Here is a 12,772-nt window from a genome sequence, read left to right as displayed (position 1 = left end):
TGCGCCTTCTGGTAACCCCAAAGCCAATAATCGTACGGACTGAGGTCTGGGGACCTGGGAGGCCAAGCATGACGAATGCGGCGGCTGAGCACACGATCATCACCAAACGACGCGCGCAAGAGATCTTTCACGCGTCTAGCAATATGGGGTGCAGCGCCATCCTGCATAAACATCGTACGTTCCAGCAGGTGTTTATCAGCCAGGCTGGGGATGATGCGATTCTGTAACATTACAGCTCCTGTTATACACGATTGTCATGCGCAGTCGGTGACGTTTTGCTGTCCAGCGCCACCTGTCGGACATTTTGTGAACTTTGTTTTTTTTTCGGTTCTAATAAAACTCCATTTGATTCCAAGCACGTGTGTCAATTTTTACCTCTCTACCTCCATTATTCCCTGGTTTATTAAGTTTTCAAATTTCTACTGCCTTTTTGATCATCCGGTATTTCTTGATTTGCAAACCGCACCACCATCTTTATTGGTTACGAGCCGCCACTGCTATGAACGGAGACAGGGCGCTTCGCGAGGTGCCAGTCTGCCAACAGAGGCACGTCGACGCCGAAGACCTCGGCGGCTGCGACCTGGCGGCATGAAGAAGGCCTCGTTGACGAGGCCGTTGCACCACCGCCTGCAGCCGGGCCCGCGACATCTATTATGCAGCAGGATTAGTGCCGTACGACCTCCGGCGGGACGCCGCATTACGCCCTGATTCGTATTAATGCAGCGGGGCGCAGTCGTCCGCTAGCCCGCCAGCACCACAGACAGCAGCTGCCGCGTCTGCGGACTTCTTTTTAATGAGGAGCGGCCGCGGCGGGTCGGAGCAGCCCCACGGCGTGGGGTTCCACTCTCGGCCGGCCCGGCGCCCACCCCCGCGAACGCAAGCCAGTCCGGTTTTAACGCTAATTAGAGCTGCAATTTAGCTGCGCTTCGCCTTTGTTATGTAATTGCGGCCTCGAGTGAGATTCCATGGCCAACCCTAACGGCGAAACAATGTGTCCGCGAACTTAAATATCCCTAGTGCAGTGCAACGAAATTACTGTTTCGCTCTGCCACATGTCGTACATTGGATTAGACTTCATGTTCATTATCAAAAATGTGATATCTCTCTACGTATTAAATACGGAGTAAGATCCAGAATGAGATTTAACTGTGTGCCGGACCGAGACTCGAACTCGGGGCCTTTGCTTTTCGAGGGTGAAACACGTATGTTGTGAGGCGGCGATGGCGAGGCATTGCAGAGTCTCTGACCAGAGAGCCATTTATCGTGGTTAGTCTGCGCTTGACCGCGCGAGTGTTGCGAGCAGTACACCAGTAGTCGTCATGCAGAGCAGTTCGCTAGTAGTCGTCGTGGAGTACGCTAGTGGTAGTCGTGCAGTAGAGTTGCGAGCAGTCTGTTAGTGGGCAGTCTGTGAGCAGTCCAGTATGTCGGTAATAGCAGTCGAGTGCAGTTGTGTGTGAGGAGTCGGCGAGCGTCGACATGGCATTCTGGTCAAGATGCTGAATGAGGTATATTGTTAATGTAGGTAATCATCAGACAATGTAAAGTTTATTTATTGTAATTAATTTCCAACAAGTCCCCCAATAATAATTTTGATTTCAAAGCAATTTTTACAAAAAAAAATTTATTTAATTGAACTAACGATTTCGTTCCACTTCCCTTAAAGAAAAGTTTCAGTCAAATTTCAAAAAAAAAAAAAATATATATATATATTATTTGCAATGCAGTTCCTCCAAGCCGTGCGCAACAATAAGAGCAGAAATTTGACAAGCAGTTTCAATGAGGTAAGAATTTAATTCTGATTGTTTTGCACAGGGCCAAAGACCGATATTTCGGTTTAATTGAATTATCATTATCACTGAGATTTTCTTATCACTGAATTGACTTTCATTTTTTTGTGAGGAACTTATACTTGAGTCAGATTGCGATTCTCACTTTTATTGTCATTAAATTTAATTGCTAGGGAGGTTACGTTTGGCTCCCATTACTATTAAATATTGTCATTTAAATTTCTCTGGAAAGGTTACACTTAGCGCAATGTCCATTAGCATTTCTATTAAATATCGACTTTAAATTTTTGTGGGGAGGTTACACTTGGCGACACCCAGTCCAGGATCGAATTTCGTTGAGAATCTTTTGAACAACAGTCAGATATCTGCTCCTATTTGCTTAGATATAATTAGGATTTGGCGCAACGCTTTTACTAATCTTGTGACTTTCTTTCTACAGGTCAACGGCAATTCGTTGCTCTGTTGTATTTGTGTGTTGCTTTTGCATTTGTGATTATTTGTTTTGTGAATAATTGACTGTTGTAAAAATGCCGCGAAAGACTATGAATAGTGTATCGCGAGGTATTGTGAATGAATTTACCGACTTAAACAACGTGACTGATAATAATTGTGACACGCAGAGTAATGATGACAATCCTGCGTTCACTAACGATCAGTGCATTCCAACCACTAATGATGACTTTTATCTTAATGATGAGCAAACGAACTCGGTTATGTCCTCTGTTGATTTGACGACAATCGATGACGCGGGACGCTCTATTGTAATGAGCGCTGCCCAGCCTAACACGACCGGTCTACTAAATTTACGTGATGAACATACAAATTTGTCTAATGAAAATGAACAGGATACACAAAGTACGACGGAATTATTTAATTCCGAAATAGTGTCTGACAGTGTACATCCGACTGATAATCCTTTTTGTAAGTTGCAGAATGACCAAATGGTCACACAAAGCGTGACAACTGCAGGTACACCATTAAACAGCACTGAGAATAGAAATGCTAATTTTGGATCGGATCAAATTATGACACTATTGCTGCAACGAGTTAACCAAATTATGGAAAAACAAGACAACAGTAGTAAAGATTTCAAACAACAATTTAGTGAACAGGACTAAAAATTTAATAAAATTGATGAAAATTTCAGACAACTTAATGAACAGGTCAAACAACAGAGTGTAGATAACAAACAAGATAACGTTAAACTCAAACAATACTTAAATGAAAAATTAGACGACAATTCCAGACAGCTTAGTGAACAAATTAGAGCCGTTGCCGCGCAGTGCCATGACACTAAGGAACAGTTGCGCGAGGAAATTGAGGCTTGTTCAAAAAAAAGTAGCGAAGAAATTAGATCTGTTGCTCAAGAATTAAGGGAAATGCAAACAGCCGCAACAGAAACACTTCGAGCGGAAATTAGTACAGTCGCTAAACAATGCTCTGAAAAGGCTACACAATTACGCGACGAGTTTAAAACAATGACAGCAGAACTTTCGCGCACAATGGATGAAAAGATAGACGCGAAATTCGAGCAACAGAACTCTCAAATTAACGAACGTCTTAGTGTTCACATACAAAACAGTGATACGCGTTTCCGTAAATTTATTCAGGATCAAAATAAAGTCAAACTTCAAGTCATGGAAACAATCACGGCTCAGAGACAAGAAGACAAACGTAAAATGTTTGCGAAAGCGAAGACATACGTAGACAACAATATTGCCACAGTGTCCGACGAAATTAATTCCATCAAACAGTCGAACACAGAATTACGTGACGAAATTTCCAATCTTAAATCAAAAACAGATACACACACAGTAGATATTCAAACAGTGACAGACAGATTCGAACAATTAGAACTAACACAGGATTGCGATGTCATCAAAGCTGATGTTAAAAAACTGAGCGAAACTACGCGTAAATTGCAAAAACAGATTAATGCGTCCGATTCTAAAACCGATGATCAGGCAAAATTACTGACTGAAAAATATGATGAATTGGCCAGTCGTATTGATGCTATCGAAAGTGCTAATGACAATAAATCAGACGATACTTCACCGGTTTTATTCAGTCAAACACCGGAATTTCAAAATCTACAACAGACAGTCAATGAGATCGATTCAGCTAATCACTCGTTACGGAGAAAGTTGTCAAGTTTACAGCAAGAAGTAACAGAGATGAAAAGTATTTCAGTTAATAACACATCACAGCAGACGCCACTTTGCGAACATATGTCAGACTCGCGCAACGCGTATAATTTGGGTAATCTACAGAGAGTACGGGACTTTGATTCCGAACAACCACAGTTCAACAGATTCTCTTACAATCCTGAACCTGTCCCATCACTCAGAGACGATAATTTTGATTACAAACATTTTCTGTCAGTGAGAAAGTTTAAAGTGTTTAAAAACGACAGAACACAGATTCACCCACTGGATTAGATACAACAGTTTAGCCGTACACATTTTCCAGGAAATTGAAGAAGATGGCAGTACAGTAATTAAAAACATCGCATTTGCAAGCCGCATTCTGTCACCTGCTGAGCGAAATTATTCCGTTACAGAACTTGAAACATTATGTGTTGTATGGGCTTTTACGAGATTTAGGCACTTTCTTTATGGCAGACATACCACCGTTTACACAGACCACAGAGCGATACAATTTTTACTTTCGGCCAAATTCACTCACGACAGATTAAGCAGATGGAAACTTTATTTACAGGAATTTAATTTTACAATAGTTCACATTCCCGGCACGCAAAATGTTATAGCAGACGCACTATCGCGTTCTCTCAGCAACAATCAGCAAGACGTAGCAACCAACTTCTGCAAAACAAATTTCGGTGTCATGTACATGCAGCAAGTTGCATTTGAAAACTTTATTTCATCGTCATTACAGGACATAGCAAAAGAGCAAAATAAAGACAACGTGTGGAAAGAAATTAAACACCTTTGGCAAGATAAGAATAATGTTACGATTAGAAACCATTACACTGTACGCAATGACATTCTGTTTCGCCGCTCTCATCCTGACAGCAACAATTGGTTATTATGCATTCCTGACGAACTGGTTAACAAATTAATCTGGTACACTCATTTAAGTTACGCACATTACGGAGCACGAAAATGTTTTCTTATACTGAGACAGAACTGTTATTTTACTAACATGGAGAAACGTATACGACGAGTTTTAGCGTCTTGTAAAATTTGCCAGAAAGCTAAATCAGACACCACTTCACATATTCCTCCTTTATATCCTATTATACCTGTTAAATTAAGACATATGGGCGCTGTAGATATTTTTGGTCCAATTCCGAGAACTAACAGAGGTTTTTGCTACATCTTTGTCGCTGTTGAGCTCACTTCAAAATTTGTTACTTTCACTCCATTACGCAAAGCTACAGCTAAAACTGTTTCGAAAGCATTTGTAAAACATTTTCTATTTCATGTAGGGCATGTGATGAGAGTAATTTCTGACAATGGATCACAATTTCGATGTGGCGTATGGACACGCATGTTACGAGCCAGAAACATTTCTCCGATTTATATATCCAAGTACCATGCTTCTTCGAACCCCTGTGAAAGATTAATGAAAGAAATTGGTAAGCTGTGCCGAATATACTGCCACAAAAGACATATTGATTGGGATACACACGTACTCTCATTCCAAGATGTAATTAATTCCATTCCAAATGAATCCACTATGCTATCTCCGTCTGTTATACTGAAAAATGTTGAACCACCAAACAAAATTAAAGAATTAGTAAACTTCCCCAAATGTCGTCGACTAAGACACCACGAAATAATTGACATTGCGCTGAACAACATCAAACGTGCCGCAGAGCGCCGGAGAAGACAGCAAAAACAGGTTTGTACACGCCGCGACTTTCACGTTGGACAGAAAATATTAGTACGTACACACTATTTATCCAGCAGAATAAAAGGTAAGTGCAGTAAATTTGAACTTCTATACGCAGGTCCATATCGGATTCGCAGCATCCCTCACCCCAATGTTGTACACGTCGAAACTTTGAGAACCAGAAAATCGAAAGGCAATCACCATATCTCAAACATTAAACCGTTTATTGAATGAAACCACTTTATGATTCAACACACTATGATGCTATTCACTAATGCAATTATATTCACATGACTAATTACTGATGATTATCGTATTTTTTCTTGGCAAGTGCCCGGCAAGGTAAGGCTAGCAGGTCGCTTTTCTTGTCGTTACACATCAGACCGTGCACATTTTCCACTTTTTTTGTGTGTATGATTGTATTCCAGTTTTGTTTGTATGCACTGTGAAATAGTTAAGATATAACACACACCAGTTGACTTTGACATTTTTTGCCTTATGACATCTCAACATCGTGACTGTTTTACGTTTTTTGCTGCTGCATTGTGATATTGTCTGTACATTTTTTGCATCTGAACACTGTCAATGTTTTTGACATATTACGTTTTCTGTCATGTTATGCTGTATGGTTAATTATGTCACCATAAACCAGTCATTATTTAATGGGTATATGATTTAAATGTAAGACATTAATCTCTGTCATCAATTTCAGAAAGAAATGATGCGTGTAAGATATAAATTCGACAGAAATGGGAATTTCACCTACGGAATAAACGAAAGAAGATGCAATAACTTTATGAGGAAGAGTAAATGGATCAGGATTAACAAACATTAACAAGAATATACTATACTCATCGTAGAATAGCAGTCTTAACTAATTTTTTCTTTCTGAATACAAGGTGATTGATGCAGGCTGTCAGACAGAACTACACATCTTAGTTTTAGTGATGAAATATGCTAGAGATAAGGAATAGTTGTATAATGAGTAATGAAGTGAATTTTTGCAGATGATAATGAATGCTGATGAATAATGATGAAGAATATGCTATTATGAATAATGAAGTTTTTCTTTACAGGTGATGATAATAATGAATATGGATAATGAAGTGATTGATAATGAAGTTTTTTCTTTACAGATGAGGATAATGTTGAAGTTATATTTAGACTATGTAGTCATTTAAGTATTTGTTGCAGTTTGCTTTGACAGCAGGTGTTATATTGCATAGTAGGATGACGGAAAGATTTGGAAAGGACAGCTATGGAACACATTTTTATACACATTTCACTACCTGTTAATTCGAAGTTCACTACTTTTCAGCATAGTGTGCGTTTCTTCTTTCAGGTCAATAATCCATTTTGTACTTTTTCCAGGAGAAGCTTTTCATGATACTTACTAAACCTGTTACTTATTATACTTGTTCTAGTACTTGCATTTTTATTTTTTACCCATTTGTGTTTATCATTTATAAATGTGATCACATATACTGCCTTGTTACATAACCTTGCTACAGCTGACTCATGACGAATGACGTTACCTATCCTCATTTGCAGCAATAGGTCAAAAGCAAATAGTGTTATGCCTCAGCAATTAATTATCGATCCCAACGCAATGCATTGCTAACAAAAAAATGTATTAACAGACCCAAATAATGATACCAGTTTGAGAAAGTTCTGAGTAATGCTGATCAGCTCTGAATAGTATGTCACTTGAGTAATGACTTCTTAATGAGACAAAAAGATATATATATATAAAATAATGCTTTGTAACTGGCTAATAACTGCCACTGTTTATTGTAATGAGACTACTTATAATGCCTGTGATTATTAATGCTATGACTGTAATTAACTGATTTTTAATAATGACTTCGTAATGATCTGAATAATACTGAATGATGAACAATGTTTTATTCTATTCAATACTTGCTGGCCACTGAGTGCCAATAATTAGTGTCACTCAATGAATTATGTTATTAATTATGCCATTAATTAGCTCTTGTTTTCAATGCTATACTTTGTAACTGGAAAAGAATGTGATTGTTTAATAATGCTCTGTAATTAGGAAAAAGCTAATGATTATTACTATTGGAATGACAAATGATTAATTAATTATGCTATGCTTTGTAATTGGAAATGAAAATGCTTTGTAATTAGGAGAAGACTAATGATTCTTACTATACTGAAATGACAAATGATTAATTAACTATGCTATACTTTGTAACTGGAAAAGAATGCGATTATTTAATAATGCTTTGTAACTAGGAAAAGAAGGCTACTGATTCTATGTAAAACAATTAATGAACATTTTTCTGTAATACTACATACTTGGTACAGAAATGTTCAATAACTGGGCTATGAATGCCGCAAACTACTAATGTCCTTTACCTTATGAGCTAACTACCCTGAATTACTGCAATGTCCATTTGTCCTGTTTATCCTAGTGATCATGGAGCACTATATTTGGTTTTGCACTAATTCTACGTTGGTGTGCCTTGTAAGAGCGTGGTGTTGACACGACATGCTGTCCACCACCGTGAGCGATGAAGACGTTATTATGGTCCCACTGTTTGGTGTACCTAGTGTACTGCCAAAATGAGAACATGGAACATTACTACGACAGTTCAGTGTCTTGGCTACACTGATAAATTCTGATGGGAAAAGAACTTCAAATTGTGTCACTTGGTGTTGTACTTCTGTGGAAAGATATGGACTTTCAGAACAGCTGTGTGCAATCTAAAGTGCTACAATCATGATGCAATCCTTCCCTTTCCTATCCTAATTCTTGTCACATAATGAAAATCATTTTTTTTTGCTAACATCATTTATGTTCATGGCTATACATTTTTTTCGATTCGCTGAACTCCAGTGCGAGTACACTTATGTCACTTAGCGATATGATTTTTTTGCCATTATGTTTATTTATTGCGAAAATGCTAAAGACATTTTTTTGATTTGTTCTGAAGTACAGTATATGTACACTCTTGTCTTTTATATTGTATATACATTTTTATTTTAATGATATATTCTGAACTACAGTGCATGTGCACTTATATTAGGTGTTAATATGTTTTGTACTGAACTTCAGTGCCTGTGCACTTTTCTCATTTTTCAATATGATTTGTACTCATTCTGTATATTCAATACTTCAGTGCGTATGCACTTATGTCATTTGTTACTCATTGTATATACATTTCATCATTTACTGATATGTTCTCAACTGCAGTGCATGTGCACTCATGTCACTTGTCAACATGATTTTTTTTGCCAGTCTGTTTATTTGTTCTGAATATGCTAAAGAATTTTCAGTGCCTGTGCACTTTGTTATCTGTCAAATAATTTTTATATACATTTTTCTGATTTGCTACTATGTTTTGTACTCATATCTTGTCTTTGTCTGATATATTTTGTACTCGGTGCATGTGCACAACATTTAATTCATGTATCTAAATATTCTGTAAATTGTACAAGTTTATTAATTAAAGAAAAATTTTGCCGCGCTTGGCAAGTCCAAATGACTCACCATCGCTGCCAAATTTTTGCCCCCCCCCCCCCCCCCCCTCCAGTGGAGGGTTATGAAACACGTATGTTGTGAGGCGGCGATGGCGAGGCATTGCAGAGTCTCTGACCAGAGAGCCATTTATTGTAGTTAGCCTGCGCTTGACCGCGCGAGTGTTGCGAGCAGTACACCAGTAGTCGTCATGCAGAGCAGTTCGCTAGTAGTCGTCGTGGAGTACGCTAGTGGTAGTCGTGCAGTAGAGTTGCGAGCAGTCTGTTAGTGGGCAGTCTGTGAGCAGTCCAGTATGTCGGTAATAGCAGTCGAGTGCAGTTGTGTGTGAGGAGTCGGTGAGCGTCGACATGGCATTCTGGTCAAGATGCTGAATGAGGTATATTGTTAATGTAGGTAATCATCAGACAATGTAAAGTTTATTTATTGTAATTAATTTCCAACAAGTCCCCCAATAATAATTTTGATTTCAAAGCAATTTTTACAAAAAAAAATTTATTTAATTGAACTAACGATTTCGTTCCACTTCCCTTAAAGAAAAGTTTCAGTCAAATTTCAAAAAAAAAAAAAAAAATATATATATATTATTTGCAATGCAGTTCCTCCAAGCCGTGCGCAACAATAAGAGCAGAAATTTGACAAGCAGTTTCAATGAGGTAAGAATTTAATTCTGATTGTTTTGCACAGGGCCAAAGACCGATATTTCGGTTTAATTGAATTATCATTATCACTGAGATTTTCTTATCACTGAATTGACTTTCATTTTTTTGTGAGGAACTTATACTTGAGTCAGATTGCGATTCTCACTTTTATTGTCATTAAATTTAATTGCTAGGGAGGTTACGTTTGGCTCCCATTACTATTAAATATTGTCATTTAAATTTCTCTGGAAAGGTTACACTTAGCGCAATGTCCATTAGCATTTCTATTAAATATCGACTTTAAATTTTTGTGGGGAGGTTACAAGGGCAAGCACTCTGCCATCGAAGTGAGTCGCGAGTCGTGAGTCGTGCTTGCATAGCTCAGATGGTAGAGCGCTTGCCGGCGAAAAGCAAAGTTCGAGTCTCGGTCCGCCACACAGTTTTAATGGTTCAAATGGCTCTGAACACTAACTTCTGAGGTCATCAGTCGCCTAGAACTTAGAACTACTTAAACCTAACTAACCTAAGGACATCACACACATCCAAGCCCGAGGCAGGATTCGAACCTGCGACCTAGCGGTCGCGCGGTTCCAGACTGAAGTGCCTAGAACCGCTCGACCACAGCGGCCGGCCACACAGTTTTAATCTGCCAAGAAGTTTCATATCAGCACACACTCCACTGCAGAGTGAAACTATCCTTCTGGAAACATCCCCCAGGCTGTGGCTAAGCCATGTCTGGCTGGCTCTGAGCAGTATGGGACTCAACTGCTGAGGTCATGAGTCCCCTAGAACTTAGAACTAGTTAAACCTAACTAAACTAAGGACATCACAAACATCCATGCCCGAGGCAGGATTCGAACCTGCGACCGCAGCGGCCTTGCGGTTCCAGACTGCAGCGCCTTTAACCGCACGGCCACTTCGGCCGGCTAAGCCATGTCTCCGCAATATCCTTTCTTCCAGCAGTGTTAATTCTGCAAGGTTCGCAGAAAGGCTTCTGTGAATTTTGGAAGGTAGGAGACGATGTACTGGCAGAACTGAAGCTGAGGGGGCGAGTCGCCGGCCGTGGTGGCCGTGCGGTTCTAGGCGTTGCAGTCCGGAACCGTGGGACTGCTACGGTCGCAGGTTCGAATCCTGCCTCGGGCATGGATGTGTGTGATGTCCTTAGGTTAGTTAGGTTTAAAGAGTTCTAAGCTCTAGGGGACTGATGACCTAAGATGTTAAGTCCCATAGTGCTCAGAGCCATTTGAACCATTTGGGGACGAGTCGTGAGTAGTGCTTGGGTAGCTCAGATGGTAGAGCGCTTACCCGCGCAAGTCAAAGGTCCCGAGTTCGAGTCTCGGTCCGGCACACACTTTTAATCTGCCAGAAAGTTTCACGGAGAAAGATGTTTTACATTAGTTAACTTCCCATATATCTCTATTTTTTCCCCTTTTTCATGATTCTATACGAATATGATGTTATTACCCTACGGTAAAGACGTGGATAACAAAATACGGCAAAGTACCACATCCAAAGTGATTATGAAACAGAGTTCCATTCTGACAAAACTACGGTTCGTCAGTTCTGGTACACTTTATAAGTAACGTAGTAAATGGCTTGATTACCGGTAGTATTGACTGCATTGGTGGAAAAGAGGAGGAATTTGTATTCAACGTCTCCTCGAAAACAACGTCATTAGAGACGGAGCACAAGCTCGGATTAGGGAAGAGTGGGGAAGGAAATCGGTCCTGCCCGTTCAAACAAGCTATCCCGGTATTTGCCTGAAACGCTTCAGGGAAATTACGGAAAACCCAATCAGGATGGCTGGGTGCGAGTTTGAACTGTCGTCCGGAATGCGAGTCCAGCGTGCTAACCAGTGCCAATGCGCCACCTTGCTCGGTAGGTGGGGAAAGAAACATAAATGAATGTGTAAGAGAGAAACTGGGATTCAAGGATTTCTCTTTGTATTTTTTTTACACATACTAAGAACAGCACATCATTCAATGTTAGCCCATTGCGTATTTTATATCCTTACAGAACATAAATTGCATTTTACAAGTGACAAAAAATAGTTGATTGTGTAACTTCTGCGCTTTTGTGTAACCATAGTAATTTCTTTTGATGCAAATATATATACAGCCATTATCTTGCACTCAACAGAATGTTCTTCACCACGATCAAAGGCAAGAGTTTCCTATTATTATTGATTAATGCGAAAGTGTATATGAATAACAGAAGCATCTTTTATGTAAGTTTGACGGAGTATTAGGGCGATGTTTGATATACGAGGGGTGGAACTCTAATAGTGGCAACTATTTATTTACTGCTCGTATAAAATAGATACGTGTTTCAAAGTTTTACTGACCTTGAGTGTAGTCACCAGCATTGTATATAACTCGTTGCCAGCGAAGTAGAAGTCGTAGGATACTCTTAGCAGTGCCAGTTGTGTTGACAGTTCGAGCGGCGCGGTCTACTGCCCGACGAATTTGTAGCAGTTCTGAACCGAATGCCGTGAAACGTTTCCTTCAGTTTAGAAATCGAGTTGAACTCAAGAGGGCTTAAGTCAGGGGAGTGCAGTAGGTGGTATAGCACTTAGCAGCCCCATCAGTCAAACAAATCAGTAACAGCTTGCACTGTACATGCTTGAGCATTGTCCTGCAAAATTATGGTCAGGTCCTGCAGAAGTTGTCATCACTTCTGTCTCGACGCTGGTCGTAGGATGTGTTCCAAAAATGAACAGCATACAGACAGAAATGATGACACTTTCTGCAGGACCTGACCAACATTTTGCAGGACAATGCTCAAGCACGTACAGGGTAAGCTGTAACTGATTTGTTTGACTGATGGGGCTGCTAACTGCTTTACCACCTACTGCACTCCCCTGACTTAAGCCCTCGTGAGTTCAATTAGATTTCTAAACTGAGGCGAACGCTTCACGGTATTCGCTTCAGAACTGCTACAAATTCGTCGCCGCTCGAACTGTCAACACAACAAATGGTTCAATTGGC

At 39.8% G+C, this 12,772-nt stretch overlaps 1 protein-coding gene across 1 annotated transcript in view; it reads right to left on the bottom strand.

Annotated features, from left to right (window-relative positions):
* LOC124799095 (neural-cadherin-like) overlaps positions 1–12,772 on the bottom strand; it is a 1,093,765-nt gene that overhangs the window by 236,969 nt on the left and 844,024 nt on the right. The gene's annotated exons all lie outside the window — the stretch shown is intronic.

The sequence above is a fragment of the Schistocerca piceifrons genome, chromosome 5 (assembly GCF_021461385.2).
Source record: "Schistocerca piceifrons isolate TAMUIC-IGC-003096 chromosome 5, iqSchPice1.1, whole genome shotgun sequence".
Lineage (NCBI taxonomy): Eukaryota > Metazoa > Arthropoda > Insecta > Orthoptera > Acrididae > Schistocerca > Schistocerca piceifrons.
This window is presented reverse-complemented; position numbering and strand designations above follow the sequence as displayed.